General features: G+C 47.2%; 1 protein-coding gene across 2 annotated transcripts in view; it reads left to right on the top strand.

Annotated features, from left to right (window-relative positions):
* Nucleotides 1-435: 435 nt before the first annotated feature.
* Nucleotides 436-24,602, top strand: part of Knockout (Stork-head domain-containing protein knockout) — a 72,446-nt gene continuing 48,279 nt past the window's right edge. For both annotated transcript variants that reach the window (XM_077418031.1, XM_077418029.1), the window contains exon 1: nt 436-1,148. The gene's annotated coding sequence lies outside the window, so the exon portion shown is untranslated. The remainder of the gene's footprint in view (nt 1,149-24,602) is intronic.

Genomic DNA, 24,602 nt, shown 5'->3' with positions numbered 1-24,602 from the left:
ATGCGCAAATGCGAAGGATCGCGGAGCGAATTCGCCTCGACGCGCGACGGCGCGGCAAGTGCGGCTATTTCTCGCGCGGGAATTTATCGCGAAGGATCCCTCCGAACGGGTCTTAAACCGGGTGACTCTCCTCGCAGGACAACGTATCGAAAGAAAAATCCAAAAATATCCTCGGGGCCTCGTTCGCGGATCCCAGGCGAAGAAGGAGAGAGAGATATCTCGGCGTCGCGGCAAAGAGAGATAGAGAGATCGAGAGGATGGCCCCTACTCCATTCGCGGAGAGCAAAACCCCACCACGAATGGCAAACGCACAGCGCGACGGGGTGGCGAAGAGAGCGGCGGCAGGACGAGAGCGAGAGGACGGGAGAGAGATTCGCGGTGAGAAACGGAGAGGAGAGACCCCGGCGCTGCGCTCTGCGCTGCCCCGAGTTTTCGGAGCAGTCGGCGGCGACGGTGGAGCCAGTTTCTCGTAGCTGCTCGTGCGGCGGCAGCCTGCGGCGGCATCGTGCCCGTGTGCCCGCCGTGTACATCTATCTCTCCCCTTCAGTATGAAGCCGACGACCGTGCCAGCTGCAGCGGCTGCACCTGCCGCACCGTCCTCGACAACGCGCGACCATCGCGTGCACCGCCGCGCCTGCGACGCGCCGCGTCTCGGAATTCCGTTCCCGTCCTCGTCTCGTCGAAGAGGATCCTCCGCTGGGATCCTCGCCGCGTAAGCGGATCGATCGCCGTACGGCCGGAAGGGGGAAGGAACCGCGCGATCCGCGATCGCGTGTCCTTTTCTTCTTTCTCTCCTTCGCTCGGTCTTTTCGTCGACGAAGGAGGCGCCGCGTTGGGATTCGTCCCGGCGCGTGCTCGTGTGCACGTGTCGCATCCAGGTGGACAGAGATATAGTCGCGCGTGCATTCGGTATACGCGCGCACGCCGGGCGAATCGTCCCGCGGGTGAGAAGAACCGTGGATACGCGAAGGAGGCGGCGCGTCTCTCGGCGTTTTCCCTCTTGGACTAAAAGTGAAAAAACTCCGTCCTTCGTCCTTGCTCGGTTCGTCGCCTTGGTACTCGGACTCCCGTCGGTGATAGCCTTGACAATTAGGCGAGAGCGGACAGACTTGGCGGGATAGCGCGACACGATCGTTCGTCGCGGCAAGGTGAGTCCCGATTCAAGCCTCGAGGGTCAAGAGCGGTCAGACCTCTCGCGCGACGCGACAAGCGCGACCGCCTTTGCGAATTCGGAGTCTAGGATTAATCTAGAGTCTCAGGATCTTCGGAAAACTTGATAGCGTTTAAAACTTTTGAGCTGAGTTTGCCTAACTTCAATTACGAAATATATTACGCTCTCTTTTCGGTAAGTTTCACTTTTTAATTGGTACATGCAATAAATTTTACTAGAAAGTTTTTTTTAAATAATATATTCATAATTTTAATTCTTGTAAATTTGAGAAATTATGCTAATTAACAATTGTTTGTAAAACTTTATTTTTGGTAACGAGCAGATATCATTGAATATTCTACTTCAATGATGTAATGTCATTGTATAATAAAACACGGTTCGAGACGGAAATACGGAGAGAAACAATTTCAACGAAGTGTCAAAAGGAAAAAAAACAAATATACGTGTATATTGTAAGCTAAATTAGAAAAATACACGTAAAAAAATACGTAAAAATATAGAATCTATTTAAACGCAAATTTTTCCGTCCCCGCGTGTGGAATGTATTCTCCGTTTGATCGGTGCGACGTATCGTGTTGAGATCGTCGCGTTTAGATTTAATTGGCATTTCGCGATCGTGGAACTTGTTCTCTAACTCCAACTTGTCGTACAAGTGACGTGAAGATACACATTTGTACAAATAACGCGAGACCACCCTTCTTTCATCGCCGAAAAAAAAAAGAGGAAAATAAACCTTTATCCTCGCGCTTCCGCCACGCGTTTTACAGTAACGCAACAATAATAGCGTTAATAGCGGCAAGCCGTGCGCGGGGGCCTTCGTTAATGCTAGTCGACGAAAGATAGAGTCCTTTGAAAGCCTGAGAACCCGGATGATTTACCGCGTCGTCTCGTCACGACGAAGACCGTCCCCGACGATTTATTCGGCGGAGGTCGATGGTCTCCTTTTCCGCGCGAATCGACGAGAGGCCTGCCGCCACGACCTCGACCTCGGGAAATAACGCGGAATTACCATCCCGGATGGCTGGAAACGGCCGGGGATAATGTAACGTGGGACCTCGAGGTCAGAGAGAGAGAGAGAGAGAAAGAGAGAGACGATCGCCCGTAGTATAGTCGCAACAATTTTCGCTAATGTGTTGCGTTAATCGCGAACCCATTCTTCCTCTCTCACTCGCTTTCCTTCTTTCTCGCTCTGCCTTCTGGGACAAACTACGGAGTCGAGTAATATTTTCTCAGGTCTAAAATTGTGGAGGTGTGAAAATGACCAATTAAAAACAATTGGTAATTTTCTTAGCTCTAAAATTTAAAATTTCTTCAAAATCTCGTATTCTTCTTCAATCTTTGTATCGTGGTTTCTTGCGCGCTGAAAGTTATTCCATTCAGACAAATAATTTTTGGGCCAACAATTTTCGCGCTAATCGGATCGGGATTCTGATTTTGAGAGTGAGAGGCGAAAAATTATATAGTTTATCGCTGGTACGTAACGCCTTTCGATTTGGCGAATCATAACGACGCGGACGCGACTTCCCCTCTCGGCGCGATCGCAGAACCGTTTCGTTTTCGCGATCCGCGACTCGCGTCGACTCTCCGTACGCGTTTCACGCGCGTCGCAATTAAAGTCGCAACTTGTCTTCAGCGACATGGCGACGGCGGTGTGTCCCGGGGAAGGCAACCGCAGTGCGGCAGTCATTAACTCCCGACACAATGCCGGGCAATTAAACTGGTTTGTGTGTCCCCGCGCTCGCGAGAAACTCGCTTAATCTAATTTCCATGGCAATCTACTTAATTAACTTCCTGACGGTTTTCGGACCTTCGGTCGCGACTGTTCGCCGATTAAGAGCGCGGTGTACCACGGGAAAGCGACTTTTCACTGTGCGCAAAATGCGGCGGCGTTTACCCGTCGTTAACCGTCGATCGCGCGTGGGCCGCGTGGGGTACGAAAGCGAGCGCCAGGTCGATGCGGCATGTTTCATACAGAGACACTCGGTAATACGGTATAGCAAAAAGGACGTTGCAGGTAGAAAATAACGTCCCGAAGAAAGGTCGTTTAAACCCTCTCCTTTTACGTAAACGGCGCTTTCCCCCTTCAAAAGCTTTCAGAAGCCTATCTAACTTTCACACAAGAATAAACAAGGTAAATAATAAAAATAATTAAATATCGAAAACCGCCGAATTTTTTCGTGCTACCGTTTACCGCTTCGAACTTCGTGACCCGTGCGTTTAGCGTCCGTGCTGGAAAACTTGCTGACCCTGTGTAAAATCGCTCGCATGGGAGCCACAAAAGTGGCACGCACAAGCAGGTGAAAAACACATAAACGCCGCACCTGTACGGGTATATACGCGGGAGAGGCATTCAATGCGGTATTAATTGAGGGTATTTAGCTCCCATGTATTATCGTCGTGACACAAATAAATTCTATAGGAGGACGGTGGCGTATAACGCGCCATCGATTCCCGTTTCGGCGATATAACAGCTGTAAGAAACGACGCCGGCCAAACTCGTTCCTATATTATCGTTTAATAATAATCGCCGATTTGTCTTCGGGAACGGGACTAGAACGTACGGGCGAAAAACCGTATGCGAAAATTTGTGTAACGCCTGATTCAGGCAAAACGAATATATACAAATCCGTGTACCGTTTGACGTTTGACGTCTTTTACGAAAGACTGGAAAGACCAAGTACGACGTGCGTGTGTGTGTGTCTTTGTATCAGTCTTTTCTTGTTCAGGCCTATTAAGATCAGAATAGCGATTAATACGTAAGCAACTTTAATCGCAGCATATTGCTTCATATATATAGCGTAAAGAAAAACGATATTCAAAGTGCGTTTCTCAATGATGCATAGTCTTAGACATTGTTATTAAAAAAAAAAAAAAAAAAATGAAAAATACAATTATTTCTTCATAAATAATTATTTAAAAAATATAATGAAAAGAAACAAAGAGTTGTGTGCCTATACGTTGCGGATTAATTGCCGTACTCCGCAATTATCAGACGCGTGTGCTGTGAGATACGGCGGACGGGTATACAGGTGTGGAAAACGGGTTATCTTCGCGAGACGAGTTCGAAAACGATACGCGCGATCGTCCGTGAACGCCAAGTCGATCGTTAACTAAGTCGACGGCCAGTCGAATCGCCGTAAAGATTAGCGCGCGGAGCGCGGCCGCTAAACGCGAACGTGGCGGCGCAATAGCAGATTACGGCTCGCCGCTCGCCCTGAGTACATCGTTACGCGCAGCCTTTTATGCCCGGCTCAAATCGCCATTTAGGTTCTGTTTACAACGATCCTCGAGCTACGGTCGGACTATGACCGCGAAATGGACTTCTCCTCGCGTAATACGGCCGCGGCCGCGGGATTCGAGGTCGAAAATAAGCCAGTTGTAAACCCTTCAACTCGGCGATTTAGATTCTCCGGCAGTATTTTGCGATAATTAGAAAATTGTCGCGACGTAATCGGACATCTTGTAGGATCACGTGGCGGATTATTATATCCCGCGCGGGAGTTTCGCAGCCTGGGTAACATCGTTACCGGTCGGATTAATCGCGCTTCTCGAGTCGATTTATCTTACATCTTATTTCATTTGGATTCGTTTCGCTCGACAGTTTGAATGCCGCTTCGAGACTTACGTTAAACGTAGTATTTTTTGGTAGGTGACCTGATTATAGCTGATAAAGCTGATATGAGGCGCGCGCGCGATTTCAGCCGACCTTCGGGAACACGATATCGGTTCTTGTCGCGCCCGCGCACGCAGTTACGTTCGCCGCGTGTATTCTCAATTTATTTATAGTCGACCTTTAACAGTACTCTTACTCGAATCTTTTATATATCCCGGAGGAAAGTTGGACGCGCGGTAAAAGCTCATTTTAACGGGCGCAGCCGCGCCGCGGCGAGTGCATCGAGCGCGTAATTGATATCGATAGCTGACTATCTTTCCCAAGAGCGTTACGTGGCGGAGGCGGTGGAAGAGAAAATTAATCGACTCACGCGCGCTTACCGTCTCCTCCCTCGTGGAAGAAGAAATCACGGCTCGTAAGTATCCGGCCCGGCGTTCGATATGTATTTCCAGTTTCAAGAAGTTCGCGCGACTCCGAGGAAAACAAGCTGCTTTGTGGACAGTCGAACGCGCGATCCGCGTTTCGAGATATCCAAACTCTCACTTTGCGCGACGTTATATTAGTTAATATTAATTAACCGCGCGAGAGCTCGAAATGCAGAGGTTGCGAAATTAGTTGCGCTACGTGCAAATCCGGTTTCTTCAATTTCGCGAGCTAATTCATTTTTACATAACATACACATATCTTCGAAAAATCTTCATCCACCGCGACTTTCCCGTTCGCTGACCTTACGACGACGTGGGCCGAGGGAAGGAGGGAGAAGGAGAGTTCCTCAACCCATTCCCGCCGCGGTGGTAACAAGGCTAATGGAGGAACGATCGTGTTGGTCGGCTTTTCGAGGTGCCGCCACACACGCGGGTAATTTCTCCTACGCTAGATTCCGCGGGAAAAACAAGACCGTATAGGAAGAGGAACGATCGCCGCCGACGCACTCACTTGTCACTTACTCAGCATTCGACGCATTGAGCGCGGCAGAGATTCGAACATCGTAGTGTTTCACTCTTAGAGTTGGCACTTTCGAACGAGCCTAGGTAAATCAAAGTCTCCATCGATAGATGTAGTAAGCAGAAGTTACATATGCCTTCTCTTTAAGTTTCTTTTTACACAATTATTGTTTAAAATTTTGGTAGAAAAAAAACTTGAAGAGAATAATAATTAGTATTATTTTAATAACAAAAAAGAAGATATAAAACAGTAGAAAACGGCGTAATATATCGCGCAAATAAAAACGTAAATACTACGAACTAACGTGAACACTGTACTCGTGTTGGATTGAGCGTGTGTTAGTGCCTCAATTAATCTCCATGCAAAACGTCGTGAGCGCGACACCGCTGGCGACCTATCGCTATCCGGTCGGCGAGAGACATCGGCCGTTTATGGTCAAGCTAGAGACGCGCAGTGAGGAAACTCTGACGCGCGATTCAGAAAGCGGAGGTCGAACAGCCTAGAAAGATGGCACACACTCGGCCGATCGTCGTCGATCGACCACGCGCTCAGCGGGGGGAATTTTCTAAAGTGATTAGAAATAATTGCGTCGCCGCCAGCCCGTAGGCTGGAAAAGTAAGGACGTCGGTACGCGCGCCCGCGGATCGCCGGGTCTTAATTAATTGACTTGCGACTCCCGTCCCCAAACGAGAGAGAGAGAGAGAAAAAGAGAGAAAGACCGCGGGAAGAAAAAGGTCGTCGGCGCGACCGGAAGTAAAAGCACGCGGGAATCATCGTCGATCCTTGGGATCCGCTAATAACGACGCCTCGTTTGACCTCGCGCTTACGTTGACGGTGCAGTTAATGAGAGATCGTTTCCGACAAGTCGCGTCGATGTGCGCGCGATTTCGCCGGAATAATCGCGGAGAAGAGATGCGAGATATGAGAAGCAGTGATTCCACGAAAAGGGGCACATATATGGGAACGTTGCGAACTCTTTCGAAGATCGATCTGTCAGATTCGAACAATGATAAATCAAATAATCGTTTTAAAATTAACGAGGGATCCCGATTCAATGGATCTTTTGGGGCATGTCAGACTTGACTGATGCAAGAGATTTGCACTTTCCTCCAATTAAAAGTAAGACGTGCGCTACATTTGCCGTGTGCGAATCTTAAAACCCCGCGCCGCGGCTCTTCTCCGTGTCGAACGCGAGACTGTATCGTGTGATGAGAGCAGGGAACGATTTGTATCCGCGAACTATTCCGTAAAAGCGGAGAGATAGCGGAATGGTAAACGGATCAGCCGTTCACCTCGCCGACTCCGTGATCGCGCGTTTTCTATACGTATATATACATAAACCGATTAGGAATAATTATTACTGGCGGCGGATCGAGCCACTGACGGCTGGAAAAGCGAGGACGTCCGGCCTCGTCGTTCACGCCGATTTTATTAATGCGCGCCGTCCGATCGGCAGGTGGTGAAAATGGTCCTAATTAATGCTCCGCGGCGCGCACGCGGATCCATTAATCGCCCCGACACGTTATTAATGACGCCGACTTACCGATCGTATATATAGACCTGCGGATACGCGCGCCCCGGTGCTACTTATGTATATCGCGAGATATACGATGTCGATACGAAAATTATAATGCTCCGCGCCAAAGAGTCCGGCTGCTTTATGGCACTCCGAATTAAATTCCGCAAATGGGACGGCACGTAAAATGCACGCGTCGATACCGACTTCGCCGACGTTTACCATAACGCAAATCACGGGCGCTCGCCTTTATCGCCCGTTATTCACCGTCTCCGCTTCGCCGCGCTCTCGCGAAAAGGAAACGCGAGATAAATTTTCAATCTACGTGCCACGTAATGACAGTAATCAGTCTCCCACTCACCTCGACGGTTTCTCGCAGCTTCGGATGAAGCGACCGTCTGCGAAATTGACGATCGCGTTCGCGCCCGCGCGCTCGATTCGGATAGATTTGAAAGTTTCAATTAAAAGGATCCCCTCTCGCCGGGGGTTGGGAGATAACGTGCATGCGCGCGCGCGCCAGGAGTTTCTCTGGAGATGGATCACGTATTTCATTATGATCCACATGCACCGTGCGCGTGCGTCATGTAGCCGCGAGCGTGTATTCCTCTTGTACGTACACACGTCGCTCGCGGAATCGCGCCTGCGTCCACAAAAGTGGAACGAGGCTCCCGGCGCGGCGCGCGGCTCTTCGCGCTCGGCGCGGCGCGGCGGCGGCATTTTCCCGTCGCGCGTTCCACCTACAAACTATTTCGCGAGGTGGTAATGGCACAATCCCACTTTTCCGCCTACTTTTTCATTATTTCTCTCTCACCTGAATGCGGGGGGTGCCGTGTGGCTTTCGTGCTACACGACGCGACGGTAGGCCGACGCCTTCGGGCTCAGAGACCGCTTCTGTACGTTTCGAAATCCCCGAGGCGCGAGATTCCCCTCTCGCGCAACGGTCTCACGTGTCTCTACCCTTGAGACAATGGAAACGACTTTCCTAACACTGAGGATAATCCGCCGAGAGAGAGAGAGAAAGAGAGAGACGCGAATCGACCAATTGGATGATAATTGCATGCCAGTTTTAGTCGCCGATAAGAAAAATTGCGCGCATCGTTGGAGAGAAGGACTCTCGCGAAAGCTGTGTCAACTTGACTTGTGCAGAACTCGGCGATTAGCGCGTATCGAAAGGCATTTGCAGAACCGCCGAGGGTGTTGGTCACGGCTAATTCTCGCCGCGGTAACGAACTTGCTGAATTTACGCGGTAACTTGCAATTTAGTCGAAGACTTTCTCGCGTGTACGTCATTTACTCTATATCGATCGTACGTCAAGCTGGGAACACACGCGCGCTTACTTGCAATCTCGCTCAGGCAAAATGCTTGCTCGCCCCGGTCGTTGCTTCACGCGTATGGAAACTATGGAAAGTGCGAGTTATCTGGCTCGGCTTTACGTTACAATAAGGGACACGTCGCTCGAAGACTTTCGAGCGTCCTAGCGGGAAGGAATTCCTATTATGCGCAACGTTAATGAACGCACGAGCCACTCGATCGCTCAACGGGGTTAATATTTCAGGCAAGACTAGATCAAGCTCATACTTTGTAAGATATATGAACTCGTGTTACAAATTATGCAGAGTATACAGGAACGTCTCCGAACGACGCGACGGTTGTTTTGGAAAAGGTTGTTCCTGTGTATTATAAATTAATTATATATCTTTGATGAAATTAGTACTTTTATAGAAAACTATTTAAATTAACTACGTGTTTACGTGATTGCGTCACATTCCGTGAAAAGCGAAAATGAAATCTGCATGTCCTAGTCATATGTTTGCATCTATGTCCCGAATTCACGTTTCGCAGGTGTGAAAAGCAGCAAATATTTAAATGTAATGTGTAAATTAGTAGCGAAATTTTACAACGACCGCTATTTATGCGTCGTTATTAGCGGGTCTGCGTGAATCTCTGTCGGTTTTTGCCGTTCGCTCGCGGGACGGACGGTGCAACATTGTATTATTTACGCTCGCGTATATGCGCATGTCATTACACCTTCCACGTAAATTGTTATATGATTACAGACGGTGAACTTAGACCAGCAGAATTACGTAGTTCACTGGCGTAATTACAAAGGTTGGTCAGTACGAGAAACCTACGCAAGTCTGAGAAATGGACGTTACCGGTTGAAGGGTAATGTTAGCCCTAGGACGCGTTCCGGGATAAAGAATGATAACTGCAGGATGTACGATTATTTTTTAATAACGTAGAATTTTCCGAACGTTTTTGAGAGAGAGATTCAACGATTTCTTTCTTCTTTTAACACTTGCGAGACCTGCTGCGTATCGCGCCAGGTGCAAGCCGCGTTCAACTGATTCTTCGATCATTTCGGTTCTTAATTTCTAGTTATATTGGTTTCCGCAGATAAAGTTAAAATTGAACAATGCATTCTAAGAATAACATTAATTTTTTTTCTTTCCACGTAAATCGCTTTTCTCTCATTTTGAAGCATTGTGATAGAAACCGAAAGTCGAAGTTAAATAAGTCCGAGGGTAGACGTTATCCACCATAAATTTCACACATCCCCTCGGCCGTCTCGCTCGAAAATCTCGCTTGCGCGAGGCCGCTCATCGCACACCGCGCCGCGCCGCGAGGAAAGGGTTAATGACGTTCCCACGCCCTTCGTCACGATCGTCCACGGGTCGCTTAAAAAAAAAAAAAAAAGGAGAGGCTGGGCCCCGCGGCCGGCGCAAGTTCAAGCGCGGAATGAATCTTCTCTCGCAAGACGAATCTCCCTTGCTTTCCATTGTGCGGGCGACACTTAAGTGACAAATCGTGTATCGCCGTCGGGAGAAACTCGCGGCGCGTTCCTTAACCTCGCGTACATAATTCGCCTTTACATCCTCAACAATGATGTAAAAGAGACGCAGAAATACGCGGAGACCGAGACGTGTCTCGTGGCACGGCTTCTCGATCGAGGTATCCCCTCGACGAGTTCGACAAAAGGACTTCTTCGTTTTTATTTTATTTTATTTTTTCTCAAGAGCACCGACCTCGCGATACACGCGCGGACACTTTACACGGGTAACTATTTCCGGCGATAGCCGTAAATTTGTCAAAGGTTGTCGTTCCGCGCGGCGCGGTGAATATCACTCGCGCGAATTACCATAACACTATACGAGCCGTTGTGTTGTATTCGAGCGGGGATATTTACGGGTCGTTTTGCGACGAATACCGCGGGCGGCTTTACGGCCTATCTCCTTGTATTAAACGTGCACCTTGTACGTTTTCCCTTCGACGTTTGGCTGATGTTCGACGCGTAATGCCTCTCAGAGATAGACAACAATATGTGCGGTCGAGCGACCGGACGCGAATGAAGCGCGCGACGAGGAAACTCGTCAAAATTAACGAACGGGGGGAATTTCCGTGTAACGAAGTTATAAATCGTCTCTCGCGCTTGACTCTCCGCGAGCCACGGTTAAAATTGCCACAAATCACGCGCCGAAATTTTACAAGTGGTTTCGCAGAGATTTACGGATCGTCGTATTGTTTCGCGACTGCTGCCGATAATATACCGTGACCCTGAAAAATCGCGATGAATAGTTCAAGCCGGTAAAGGTTCGCCGAATAAACTTGCATTGGGAAAGGCGTGGGATTTGCCGTGGCACATTGAATACCGTGGTATGTCGGATTCTTTTGTAAGTGGATATAGCTAATCTCTTCCAAATTATTAAGTCTAAAGATCCATTCATAAAATTTAAAAATTTTGAACTCAAAAACCTTAAAATTCAGAAAAAAAGTACTTTTAAGTTTAAGCATTCGATATTTTGATCAAGATGTTGATTTAATATTTTGGGGGAGAGATCCCTGAACACAGAGTGGGGGATCCTTGAAATCTCGAGACCCCGAAAGAGAATTGTGGAGTTTCTCTTCCGTGATCATACAATCGATCATCTATTTAATGAGCCGCGCTATTATCGCCGGATTAAATGTGATACGTGCATCTCCCTCGTGAACTTAATGTCACGAAAGTTACGAACAATAGGTCGCGTTCGCGGCGTCTAGAAAGTAATTCTCGCCGTGAGAACATTTCCGTTGTTGTATTGACCATTCGGAAATACGAGAGGCTTATTGTAGGCGACGGAGTCTCACACGATCGTACGTTGGGTATTCGGGGTCGAGTGCGTTGACTCGCGCGTCAGCCCTCGTGAGCCAGGGGCTCAGCACACCTTAGAGAGCATCGATCATCCTTCGAAGGGCACGCTTGACGAGCGAAGAGCTCGAAGCTCGTGGGACGCACCGTTCCTCTCGTTCCGCTCGTCGATGTGCACCGGGGTGTCCCAGAGAGGCGCGCGGCTAAGTCCCAGTTTCAAAATCCGGTTTCGCGCAATGAAAAGTAAGAGTGAGAATAGAACGGGAACGTACAACGCGCGTGCGATACCGTGCGCGCGGCCGTTACCGCCATTCGCGCGATCTCCGCTTTGAACCTCTGAACGTAATTCACTTTGACGTCGCGGCCGACACCGCCGTTGCGTATACGTGCGAATATCGCATCGGCGGCGATATATTTCTGAGAGAGGAGAGCTCTCGAATTTCCAGCTTTCTCCATCCACGAACAAAACGGAGCGGCCAATCTCCCGCTCGTTTCGTTGGTCGATGGAATCGGAGCCGAATCATTACCAAGCTGCTTTGGAGAATAGTTTCGTTGTAATTGGAAAGCAACGCTTGCGGGATCGCGCCTGCCGTCGAAACCGCCGCGCCGGATAGATTTGGCGATCAAACGCGCACTCGCGATAATAATTTCGAGGCAATTAATAAATATATCGGTCATAATAAACATATTAAATACTATAATAAAAATATTATATGTGTAATAAATAAAATACTACGTGATGTGTAAGAATATTCGAGTATCGCGTATAATTTTGATGTTCTCGATGTTCAAACTTTACTGTAGGCAGAAGAGACCCACATGGGCGATGTGACTGTCAATACGGAGAACGGGTATAATTATTTATAGATCCCTAGAAACATAAACTGTACTGTCGTGGGTGTAATTTTGACCCGGCTTGGCGGAGATGGGCCTATCTAAACTGTCGAATAAAAGAGACACAAGTGGCACGACGCATAACTTAGCTGCACGTCCACTTAGCATATACGATTCGTTTAAAAATAGTACTGTTGCTTGATTTTATTCCGGGGATTTTGATAGTCCCGCTCGGTGTTTACACTTTCATAACGTTATTAACGCTTTACTCCTTCGCGGCCGGTTGCGTTGAACTCCCTGCGAGTAGCGGCCGCGTGCGTTTTAATATCTCGGATTATCACGGTTTCGATACATAACTTTGATCTAACTGAAGAGAGAGAATGAGAGAAAGAGAGCGACGTTATCGCGGAGAGGCGCGGCGCAGATTGGAATTATTGCATTTTTGTGGAGCGTACGTTGTGTGCGCTGTTAAAGAGGCTGGCGTCGATTGATGGCCGACTCGTCCTCCTAACGTCCAGTGTCGCGACCCGAGCGTAATTTAGCGAGGCTTTATCTAGCGTTATTAATCGCGCGCACAGGCAGCTTAGCGCGCTCCTCTCTTTGTGCCGCGCCGCGCCGCCGCGGCCTTCCGCTCCGAAATCCGAAGTCGAATTTGTTCCGCGTGATACTCCGCGCGCCGCACGCGGGAACTCCCGTGCCCTCCCTCGATTGACGCCCCGAGGCTTAATTACGGGCGGTTAATAAGCCTCGGGAGCAAGGGAATATTGGCCGCGCGTGGCACCAAATACGCGATGGGCGACACGCGCGAAGGCCCCTTACTGGGCCAGTAGGCCACATAAGTCGCTCTCCAATCATTGCCTCTCGGCGATCAGCTCGACTCCGGCTTCTCACCGGCAGCGTCGCTATGACAATGTGCCACGAAACGCCAACAAAATAATGCGGGAAATTTTTTTTGCCACGACTCGTTTATCCGCAAACTCGCTCGCGAATGACGCACGTGTATGGAGCACTCATTAAATTCAGAACGTTTATTCGCGGCCTGCGGCCCTACGGCCGCGTTTTCGAAACTCTTCCTCTCGCGAGATCGGAATATCATTATGAAAGATAATTGCAATTATTTACGTCGGCAAATCGCCTCTCCGACACGCCAATGTTCCGACGTATTTTTCAAGGATAACTAATTGCTCACTCGTGTAAAGATACGCTAAATAATAAAATCCATAGAATAAAAATCTTTTTTTCAAATTTACATCAAACATTTTACCGAAAATTTATACTTAAATTTATCGTTTATTTTAAAAAATTAGACATTATATTTATTTTATCCATTTTGTTTCTTCGGAAAAGCATGGCGGGCGCGATCGGAAGCGGCGACCCTTGACGATCCTTTTCCCTATGTCTCTCGCCACACAAAATAATTCCCGCCGGTCGCCAGCGCGAGACGCAGGATATCCTTGAAGCCTCCTAACGGTCCTGCCGAGACCTCCGCCGCGTCTGCAGTCTGCACGTACCGAGACTTCTCGATAGTGTTTTCTCCGCCGCATACGGTATACGGGTGCGCACGCGTATTATATATCACGTGTCCGCGCGTATATGTACAACCTGCATATCCCGACTGCATCCTGCACCTACGCGGGACGAAATATACCAGGCTATGCGTGTCGCGCCTCGTTTCGCTCGCATGTATGTTCCCAGGTTTCCATGTCGGATCCGTTACGACAGACTGAATTTCGTGCCACCGACAACGGATAAATCGGTGGTCGACCTGGTATGAATAGTGATATCCCTCCCCCTCGCCCTCTCCGCCCCCGCGATTATTATATGTATACCCGAAAATGGATGGATCGGAATATCGTTCGAGTGATTGCGGAAAGAAAGTGACGGTGGTCTGGGCTTTTAAGTCCTGAAGCTGGTAGAGTTTGAACTCTTGATTTTTTTAATTCTCGGACCTTGATACCTTGACTTGTTAGATCCTCGAACAGCTGATTTTTTTGAATCGTAAAGTTGTGTCTAGAATCTCGGTTTTCGGCACATCTTCAAGATCTAGAAGATCTACCGCCTCGCGCGCGATTCGTTATTGCCATATGTTTTGCATATGTAAACGAATTGCGAGAAATTTGCATATGCACACGTATTGCTACCGGCGATCATGCATATCGCGCCGTTACTTCCATCCCGGTTCCCACACGTGCGCTATCGCTGCTATCGTCTTAGATTCCGTTTGCGTTCGCACGCAAGAAAGGGTTCCGATTGCCAACAACGGAAGTTAATCCGTTATGAAGTTGATTCCTTGTAAAAACGCATCAAAATTCGTTAAAGTTTTGCGGGAAGATATTTAAGCGAGGTCTCTCTATAAATATTCAGAGAAAAAAAGAAACGGAAAATATATTGTCATTCGAAACGATAATCGTATCTGAAATTCACGTTTTCTTAGCGAGATTTACATTTAAATGTAACGTACCTAGTCGTAACGATTTTTATATGACGCATTTATAATCATGAAAGATCGTTCTTTTTCCCACGTGGCGCTCTGTCATCGTCTTCTTGAATTTCGATAAGAGTCTTCGCGTCGTAGGTCGAGAGATCCTACCCTCCCTCGCGCTAGCGGGTGAGAGGACAACGATCTCTTTGTTGAGCACGAAAAAGATTGAGCGATACCGTAAGCGCGAGGTCATAAGTCGCGTCTCAGTCTACCAGCCAGTCTTACTTTTGATAGTACATACACGATCGCCGTCCAAGATCTGGGACACGATTCACTTAATTGTGCCGCGATCGATCGATCTGATCGTGCGCGACGATCGCGAATTCGAATTGTCGTAAATTCGCTTAGCCCGCATATAGCCGCATAGAAGGGCCCGTAGAAGCCACGTGTAGTTCTTTCTCTCTCAAGTAACGGAATAACGGCCATTATACCAATTAGGTATCGTTAGTACGTTAATTACATATCTATTATCCATTGATGCGTTAATACTGTATGCTATTATCTTCAATTTGTTATAAAAATTATACTATCTGTGGTACTTGCTGGCAGAGACATCAGATGAGCCCTTCCGGAACAGGCTTAAACTCGTTTATTTACCGAGGATTATTTGCGGTCGTTGATAAGGCGCGAGAAGACAGTCGTATAATTTCCCACCAGGCGGTTCTATATCCCGTTAGTTGTGAATCACCGTGCGTGCGTTTGTCACAGGCGCTTTATGGCCAATTACTTAAATTACTAACGATGCCCGAACTAACGAAACACTTTTACGAGGAAACCGCTTACGCGTGCAGTCGGTTATTGCGTCATTTAAAGGATAACGAGACGCGAAAATATGTAAGCACCAAGACGGCTCGCTGTCGTGTTGCATAACGCGTCGCTTCCACGGTCCAGCGACATTGCGACACAAGTCGTCACGATAGTAATTAGTACATAGAGAATAACGAATCTATAGTTTTTGCTTCGTCGGCGGCTAAGACGAAATGTTCGTAGACGATGTGGATCGTTAACCACGGCATTCTCTATAAAAATAATTGTCGAGTTTGTCAGAGCGACGGCGGTCTAACGGTGATCTGCCTGCCTTTCTCGGAGACCTCGAAAGATTAAAGATTAGGAAAATGACACCGAGATACGTCCATTAATGTTCAATAATTTAGATAGCAATCAACATCACATTCGTCTAACACGATACGACTACATGCGACATAAGGGTTTGACACCATTTTATTTTCAGATTTATGGGAGAGTTTTAGCCTAGGTATATCTATATCCATATCTATCAGATACACGATAAAACGGCGAGATCGCATTTCCTGTAAACGAGCGTTGCCCGCGACAACATCGCGACAGGTTCGAGCACGGCGTATAGCAATAATCTTGGAGACCGGATCTCGTCCCCGAATCGCAAGAAATCGCGTCCACGACTGGTCCGGAATGAAGTCCTACGCGTCGGGGGGGGGGGGTCTCGGCATCGCGGTCGTATGCAAATCACGTTTCATAACTCGTTACCCGCTCGCCGGTTTTCCAAGATGAGCGTGTCGGCCCCGTTCGCGTCAGCTCGAGTTTATCGATCTTCATCTCGTAATTTTCCGGATATCCATCTGGCGATCCCACGCCGCGAGACGATTTACGACGGGCGATATCACGATAACGCGAGAGCACGAATCGAACGATGACGAGAGCGAGTTACTTACGTGCCACTTGCGCATATGCAATGATGGAATTATTAACACCAGCCTCTTAGCGTGCCGTGAGTCCGATCGATTTTCGCGGTGAATCGGTAACGAGAAATCCGGCTACGATAATCATTATTACTGCGACTAATTGGACCGATGTACCGTCATCTCACGACGGACGAGAGATCCAAATGAATATAAATCCATCCGCGAGCCGTCCCGCCGAGATGAAGTTCTCTCCTCGTGCTTTATCGTGATCGTGGCCTCGCGATCGTCCTATGATCGTGGCGGCGTAGAGGATACCGTGGAAAATCGATTAAACGCCAAATTGATGCTTCACAGTGTACTACGGCAGAGGCTAAATCCGGAGGAAGAGCTTTGCCTCGGGAAATGTCGTTATTTGCAAGCCGTCTCGGGTTCGTGGATACACAGAGCTTCCATTTAATTTCGAAAGAAATAATAAAATGGAATAATGATATAATAATAAAAGATCTACGATACATTTCGCACGTTTTCTATATAAGGCTAGTAATGAGGAAGATTTATCCGTTGCGCGTTATATTCAACGGAGACACCTGTTAACCGTTCGTCAATGAGGGCGTCGCGCGTTTCTTAAACGGCCAATAACTGATGGACAATTCACGCTATGACACTTAAGTCGGGCAGGTGAAATTTTGCTTTTCACGTAGCGGCCGCGTTCGGGAGAAATTGGGCGAACGAGATTGCCTCGATCATCGGCGCGGCTTATTCCCTCTCCGTAAACGAGATAATTTTTCTTTGTCGCTAAAGACGGATGGGCTCGTTCCCCCTGAAAAATTCCAGCCAAGTCGATTTCAGAGGGACACTCGGCTCTTTTTAGCGATCGTCACTTCCACGAAAGTGCCGCCTATCCGAGAGAATACAAAAGTTTGCGGAACCCTCATCCGCAAAGTTGGAGCGTCTCTCACGGAAGATCTTTATGGTATTATCTCCCCCCAAACTTTATACCGTCGGGGTTTATTCCAATGAACCTCGGATCTATTCTCGACCGGATTCTCTCTCGGACGTCTGAAACCTCCTTCTAACGCAGTTATCGTATACTCAGGTAGGCGTTTCGCTCGGCAGTGGTTTCGGTTCTTGCCAGAGTAAGTAGCCGGCGGATATCCGTGACTACTTAAGGGACCGTATACACGGTGGACCGCCGCGCCGGCCGATATGCGGTTTCGAGCGAAGAGAATCCTAGCCGAGAGAGAGAGAGAGAGAGAGAGAGAGAGGAGTCGATCTTAGGCTACGTTAGGTTGGGTTAGCGCAGGGCGCGACCACCGGCTCTCATGCCACCCAAGACTCTCCGCGGTCGGGTCGCCCTGTGTAGAACCTGAATCTCGAGGGTTCTCAACCGGCTCTCTCTCTCTCCTCACGAGACGGATCGCGCGGGACGTCTATAAAGGTACCCTCACTCATTCTTGACCGTCGATCGTGCTCGCAAAAAATTGCGGAATGTCCGTGTCTCGTGTTTATGCCGCGCATGCGAAGCGTTTATAATAAGAGCGGACAAGTCTATCATTTGTAAGACTCACTTTCGGTATAAAGCCGTCTTTAGACTTTTTAGTGGAACTTACAAGTTACGAAGTCGATCTATTTTCCCTCTCTACCTAAATGTTTCGAGACATGTACGTCTTTGTAGCAACTTCTTCACTCAATTCAGGATTAGTTGTCCTCGTTACGAAATTGCCGTTAAGAAAATATTGGATGTTCAAGACGAAGTATAGTCGAGGTTCTGCTAGATTTCGCAAACTCTGCCATCTTACTCTTGACATGAAATATCTTCCCTCGTAATATATTTTTGTCCGGCGAAGCATCGTCATTCAAATTCGCCGAAATCCTTTTACGGACAGTTTAACATACTTTACGTAACACGTTACGCCACGTGCCCATTTTTGGCCAACCTTCACCAATCGTCATTAATTAACGTTCCTCGTCGTTGCATTTTTTCGAAGCAAGCTCAAGAGTGTCGAGAATGGATGGCAAAAATTGCCGGTTCGTCCAATTTCCATATAAAGTATCCGCATAAATAAGCCTGGCTATTATTAGAAACTTCTACGAGCTTAATAATCGCTATGTAGAATATCTAGCGGTCTATAGATATTCTACAGTATTTCCTAGAAAAATATAGAGTAGAATGAAACTGCCGTTTTATTGCACGATGACTTGCACATAAATTGCAATCTATCAGAAATTGCAAATTAAAAAAACTAATGAACAAAAATTAAATAATATAAGTCAATTCCGATTAATTTTGTAATATTCAATTTGGTCGACAAATTCATCGCGTCTAGCGGTTTGAAATTTTTAAATGTGGTATCTGCTCGTGGATCAAGTCAAAGTTTCGCGCGAGATTCGTTCCGGCCGTTTCGAAGAGTGGGGCGTGGCGAGAAGAGAGATGCGACCGGTGCAGTCAGCCGACGCGACCGACGGTGAGAATGGACCGGCCGGCGTGTGAGAGTGGAGATCGATCCGCGCTATTCATAAAGTCGGAGAGCTCGGATTTCGGTGGCGATGTGAGAAGAAGAGAAAGAAAGAGAGAGAGAGAGAGAGAAAGCTCTCGATGCAACCGGGCGACGTAGCATCTTTTCCTGCCGCTGTTGCTGCTAGTTCAATTTGTTGTTTAGATTCCCTCTCCCGAAGTGCTGTCAAGGCCAGAACTGGCCAACCGTGGCCTCGAAGGTCGCCGCCGCGCGGCGGTGAGAGGCGCTTAGAGAGGAACCTAATCGCGGGAGAGGAACGCGGTTATAATGGGTGAAACTTCCAGTTCCCGCGATACCTCGTGGTACCGCGTCCAGCAGGATTCTCGTCGATCAACTCCCTCTGCTAATCGACCGGTATTGCTGGTCTCGCCCCCAGAAAAAAATCTGAATATATTTCTGATTAATTAGACAAAATGTTGTGCATATATATATATCAAGTATAGTATCTTGAATAAATTAAGTACACGTGCGAAACTTTATAGATAAAATATATAAAATGTGTATATCTATTAATACTCTCTTTGTATCTTTTATATTTAATATATATATATATATATATATATCGCATTCCAGCCGGCATGTCTATTTTTACCTTTTATAGCTTTCTCTCATAACTTTTACACCTTATAAAATTTTCTAGATTAGTTTACGTTTTCGCGCGCGCGCGCGCGCGCGCGCGCGCGAATATGTTTGTGTGTGTGTGTGTGTGTATGGTCGTCTAATGTCGGAGCGATCAAGGTTTTTAGCGCGACTTTCACGCTTTTAGCCCTGAACTGGCGAACATTTAGGAATAATTTGTAGCGAATTGCGAGAATTCTCGGGGTCGTCGGCGAAACGATTACTGCGTATACCGCGTGACTGAACAGATTAGACGTGGAGAGACGTGACAAACGTACACGGCCGTCACGTTGGCCTTATGACGCCGCTGAGGATTTAGACTTTCTTAGAGAGTCCTCCTTTTATGTTCTTCTGGAAACTGGCCGGCTCGTCGAGGGAAAACAACCAACCGGGATCGAATTGTCACCCACAATTCGATCTAATTCGCAGAGACAGGAAGAAAGTCCTTCCGAGGACTTCTGCTTTCCTTCCCGCATTCGAATAGCGTCGTGTGTCCGTCGGGATTATCCGCAGCTAGAAAGTAAACGGACAGCACAGAAAGGTATCTTCGTGGAGAGGGATCCGTACGCGCCGCGATACCGAAGAGAACAACAATGTCGTCGGTGTCGTGCAATGTCGGCCAACGGATGACTTTGACAATCGACGATGATTGGCGTCTCGACTAAAGCTTTCCTTTTACCTTCAACGGATTTTCTATCACCGGGAAATTGGTTTGGTGCATCAAAATGGTAGATGCACCTGCACGCTCAACTCTTCGTCCATCAGCTGTCGTCCGGGGCCCGTTAGACCTACATCTGTCTCTCTATCTTTGAAATCCTTTTTTACGTAACAGCATTAAACGATGATCGTTTGCAATTTCATTGATTAATAATACCAATTTGTTAAAATGATCGGTTAAAACGATGTAGAAGTAATAATTAATTATTAACTCCGTTATTACAATTTTACTTCGTGCGTTATCGACTGTTATTATCCTTTTTTAATTGGTTATGATCTATTATCAATATAAATGCATAATCGTGGAAAATAGACGTGGCTTTATACAGGCATTAGCCGACTAAAGCGGAGAAGGTATTGTCCCGTAATCGGCATCATGGAAAAGTAGAATCACGTAGCGATATAGGATTAACGGATGGAACGAATACATATTTCTGTACATGGCTGATGGAAGGTTATACATGGATATTCACACAGGGGCCACCGCTACTCTCTCGTCAATTCTCCTCTCTCTCTCTCTCTCTTTCTTTTGCTAGTCATCTCACCATTCTCACCCTCTTATATGGTAGAAACACACTCGGTGCACTTTCGCGCGGTTCTACTCTCGGCGAGCGAGGCGAGCTAAAAAACATCAAATTTACGCGATACGAAAGCGTCTGCGCACGGATCTGTGAAAACTACCGCGCCGCGTTACTTTTACTTATAAATTTACATCGTCGGACGGTTCTTGGTGAATAATAACCGCGCTCCAAGATGATATACACGAAAACGGGGGCGTCTCCGCACGAATGGCCGCGACGCGGACGGAATCGCCGGACGTCGAGCGCTAAATAGAGTGTACATACATTAAATGTTAAACAGAGGAAAGTAACGCGCGCGTTTTCCTGCTCGCGAGGAGTATATATCCTTATCTCGCGCGTATATCCGATGACGATGGGCTCAAGAGATAAGACAGCTAATCGCCGTTCGTTTCACCGTAGGAAGTTGTGCCGTATCTAAGCGCGGCTGCCTTCGAATTAAACGGCCGACTTTCGTTTCTAGAGAATAAGCGGCGTGCAAAATCGACACTCGATGGTGAGGCGTGATGTAATTATTATCACGCGACGATAAAACTGTGTAAAAAGATTGCTCATTAGTGTGAATTTTTTGAAGCGATCAATTTCCCGATTAAACACAGATTTATAGAGTTCCGTGATTCAATTTCCATTTAAATATAATTTACATTTATATTTTGCGATGTAATTTACATTAACGATGTGTAATAATTCTGGCCTTTTAAGCAGAATACTTTTCCACTTGTTCGTAACGCAATTATAATTTTGCTAAAATCCATCCATATATAATTTCTAATTGAAATTAACTTTCAAGAGCAAACAAATTTAAGAATATCAAGATTCGTATTCGAGAATCGTTCGATCGCGCACTGCCGCGTGAAATTTTTCACCCTAGGAATGAGCCCAGAGATCGTCGTACCCCGGAGTCACAGCACGAAAGCCATGAATTACCCCGCATAACGCCGGAGATCAAGCGGACCGACCTCCGCGAGAGGAAACGGCCGTCGCTATCGCTCTCGGGGAACGGTATCAATCCCGCGCGGATATCGCGCGTAGAATCGATCATTCACGTTTCGCGGCGGGCGCACGGCACGGCAGGTCAAACGTGCCGATCGATCGTGCCCGTAGACGATCGTAGCGCGCGTAGGACGACGCGCGGACTTCGTTTCGTTATCGCGCACGGTTTCGCCCTTGCTCGCGCGTTCCGCCGCGCTACGGTCTGTAATCAACGCAGCGCAACGACGTCGTGATTTAAATCGAGATCCAAATCGAATTATCGTTGAAAGAGGAGGAACCCGATACCGCATCGGCGTGAGTTATATATATACCATCCGGGCGAATGGTGGAATTCGATCAAGCATCAGGGTGGTCCGTACGCGATTAAATTCTTTCGACCTATCGTCTCTTCGAGTACCGTTCGCGTAATTTGATGGCTGGAAGAGAGATCGTTGCCAGGTTTTCCGCGGGGAATTGCGTAATATCGTTAAATGCGATACCGTCACCTTGAGCTTATCCGCTAATTTATCGTAACTTATCTATATCTCGGCATATACCTATATAGCGTTTTGCGCACGTGGCGTAATTGCTTAATGAGAAACGTATGTTCTTATTATTTCGGGTGCTCTATAAAAATTCGGATACAAAAATAATTTAAATACGATGTTTTAAGTTAATTCATATAGCTACTGACCATTGAATCGATTACGAAATAGCTGACAAAAAGACACTTAACTAATTTAAGAACACATTAAGATGTTCGCCACAACAGATTAGCAAATATTAGGTCAACCGAGCAGGGTTTCCCGATCGCAATTTCCGGCCACGTAATCGACGAAAAATAGCATTCGAGCAAAGCGCTTTCGCACGTGATACCGTCGTGGATTCGTAATAACGGTAACTCGACCGTTCTCTTCTTGAGATATTAGTTCGACGTCGCGTTCGACTCGAGCTGAGGAAAGGTCTTCTTTTCGGAACAAATCATCAGAACGGTGGCAAAAAAGCGACCGGCCTTTCTCTCTCTCTCTCTCTCTCTCTCTCTCTCTCTCTCTCTCTTTGTTGATGGATCCGATGCTTGATTCTGAATAGAGCCGACCATTAAATTATGTACAGCCGCCGTTTAAGGTAGGCGTCTCGCTACGTGCTAGTCATGTGACTGTAGGTTTTCACGTTCAGAAATATATTTCAGGCAATTTTTGCTAAGGGAAAAATAATTTTATGACGTATGGTGTAAAATTTCATGCGTGACAAAGTATGTTACTTTTTACAAATTTTCCAAATTTCCACAGAAAAAATCGACCGCAAAGCTGATCATATAATTTGATATAAAATCCAAAATCGAAAACTTTATCTAATACATGTCCTGACGAGACGACTATCTTAACACGTTCGTTCAAAGAAACGGTAACGAGCTCCTCCACTTGGCCTTCTTGTCGCGCTGTAAGCGCCGTTTCCAACGCGGCGCTACGACGATTTTTCTGCGTCGTTGCCCGACTTTTTGTCGCAATGTCGCATCTTTGTCAAAGAACTATGAAAGATAATAGATAGGGCCGCTTTCAGGCTACTGTCATTTTACATTCGTATATATATATCGAAAACGCCCTCGTAGGAATGATATTTTTTTCTTCCACGAGATGCGATTAGAGCTTTTAATTTGTGGAATAATTATATTTTATAAAAATATATTTTATTTGCATATTTTTTATTACGTTAAAAAAGAAAAAAATTATTACAAGCGATTGGCTAGTTACCAGGGTCTATTTGCCTGTCCGATACTCCATTAATTTAATTAATAATCTCTACGACGAATAAAAACGATGCGGCTTTGAATGGGCCATTATCCTGCCACCGCTTGCGCAATCGCTCGCACGCATCGACGACTATCCGAACACCCTGTACACGGCAGAGGCGGGTCCAGAGTCCGCGGGACAAAGAGAGAGAGAGAGAAAGAGAGAGAGAGAGAGAGAGAGAGAGAGAGAGAGAGAGAGAGAGAGAGAGAGAGAGAGAGAGAGAGAGAGAGAGAGAGAGAGAGAGAGAGAGAGAGAGAGAGAGAGAGAGAGAGAGAGAGAGAGAGAGAAAGAAAGAGAGAGGAAACCGCCTTGGCTAAAGCCGAGAAAAATTCCTCTAGGAAAGAGAAGTTCCTCTTTGAATATAGCTGCCGCCTTCTGCGCGCACGTATACGTGTGCACGGATAGTTGGATGGGTGGAGGAGAAAGAGGAGGAGGACCGCGTCTCGCCTTTGGGCATCGATCTCGCGAGAAGAGGAACCGTAGCTCTTCCCTCTCTTCGTATCTCTCCTCCCTCGTATCCTCGCGAGCATTATCCTACGATCGACCACATCCGAACCCTCCAGCGAAAATCCGTCGTGGAATCGCACGCGCATACGTTCCGCACATCTTCCTCCGGAATTCCCTTTCGGACTGGCGAGTGGCGTTGCTCGCCGGCGCGGCGCGGCGCGGCGCGCCCGCGCGCGGCGGAGTCTCCGGCCGAAGATGAGCGCCGAGATTGTCGGCGGCGGTATATATAACCGCGGATTCTATGAGTGCTATTGTTTCGAAAGTCATCGCGATGCGAGCGGTGCGAGACTGCGATACTACACATTTCGTTACCACGTAATAACAAACTTGTTTGCGTCAAAATATTTACAAGTAGAAATTCGAATTTTGTATTAGGGAAAGAGTTGATTTTATATACCTCTTTTATATACCTAAAAGAAGATGAGGAGGCGTTCAAGTTAGAATGGAAATTAAAATGCAGGATCGGACATAATTGAAAGAGAATTATTTCCCGGCGTGAAACGTAATTTCCGGCAAAGTGCGTACAAGCATCGCGCGTGTAAATCGCACGAGTGG

This window comes from Temnothorax americanus, unplaced genomic scaffold, assembly GCF_048541705.1.
Source record: "Temnothorax americanus isolate GAGA-0224 unplaced genomic scaffold, ASM4854170v1 Scaffold5, whole genome shotgun sequence".
In the NCBI taxonomy this organism is placed as follows: Eukaryota; Metazoa; Arthropoda; class Insecta; order Hymenoptera; family Formicidae; genus Temnothorax; species Temnothorax americanus.
This window is presented reverse-complemented; position numbering and strand designations above follow the sequence as displayed.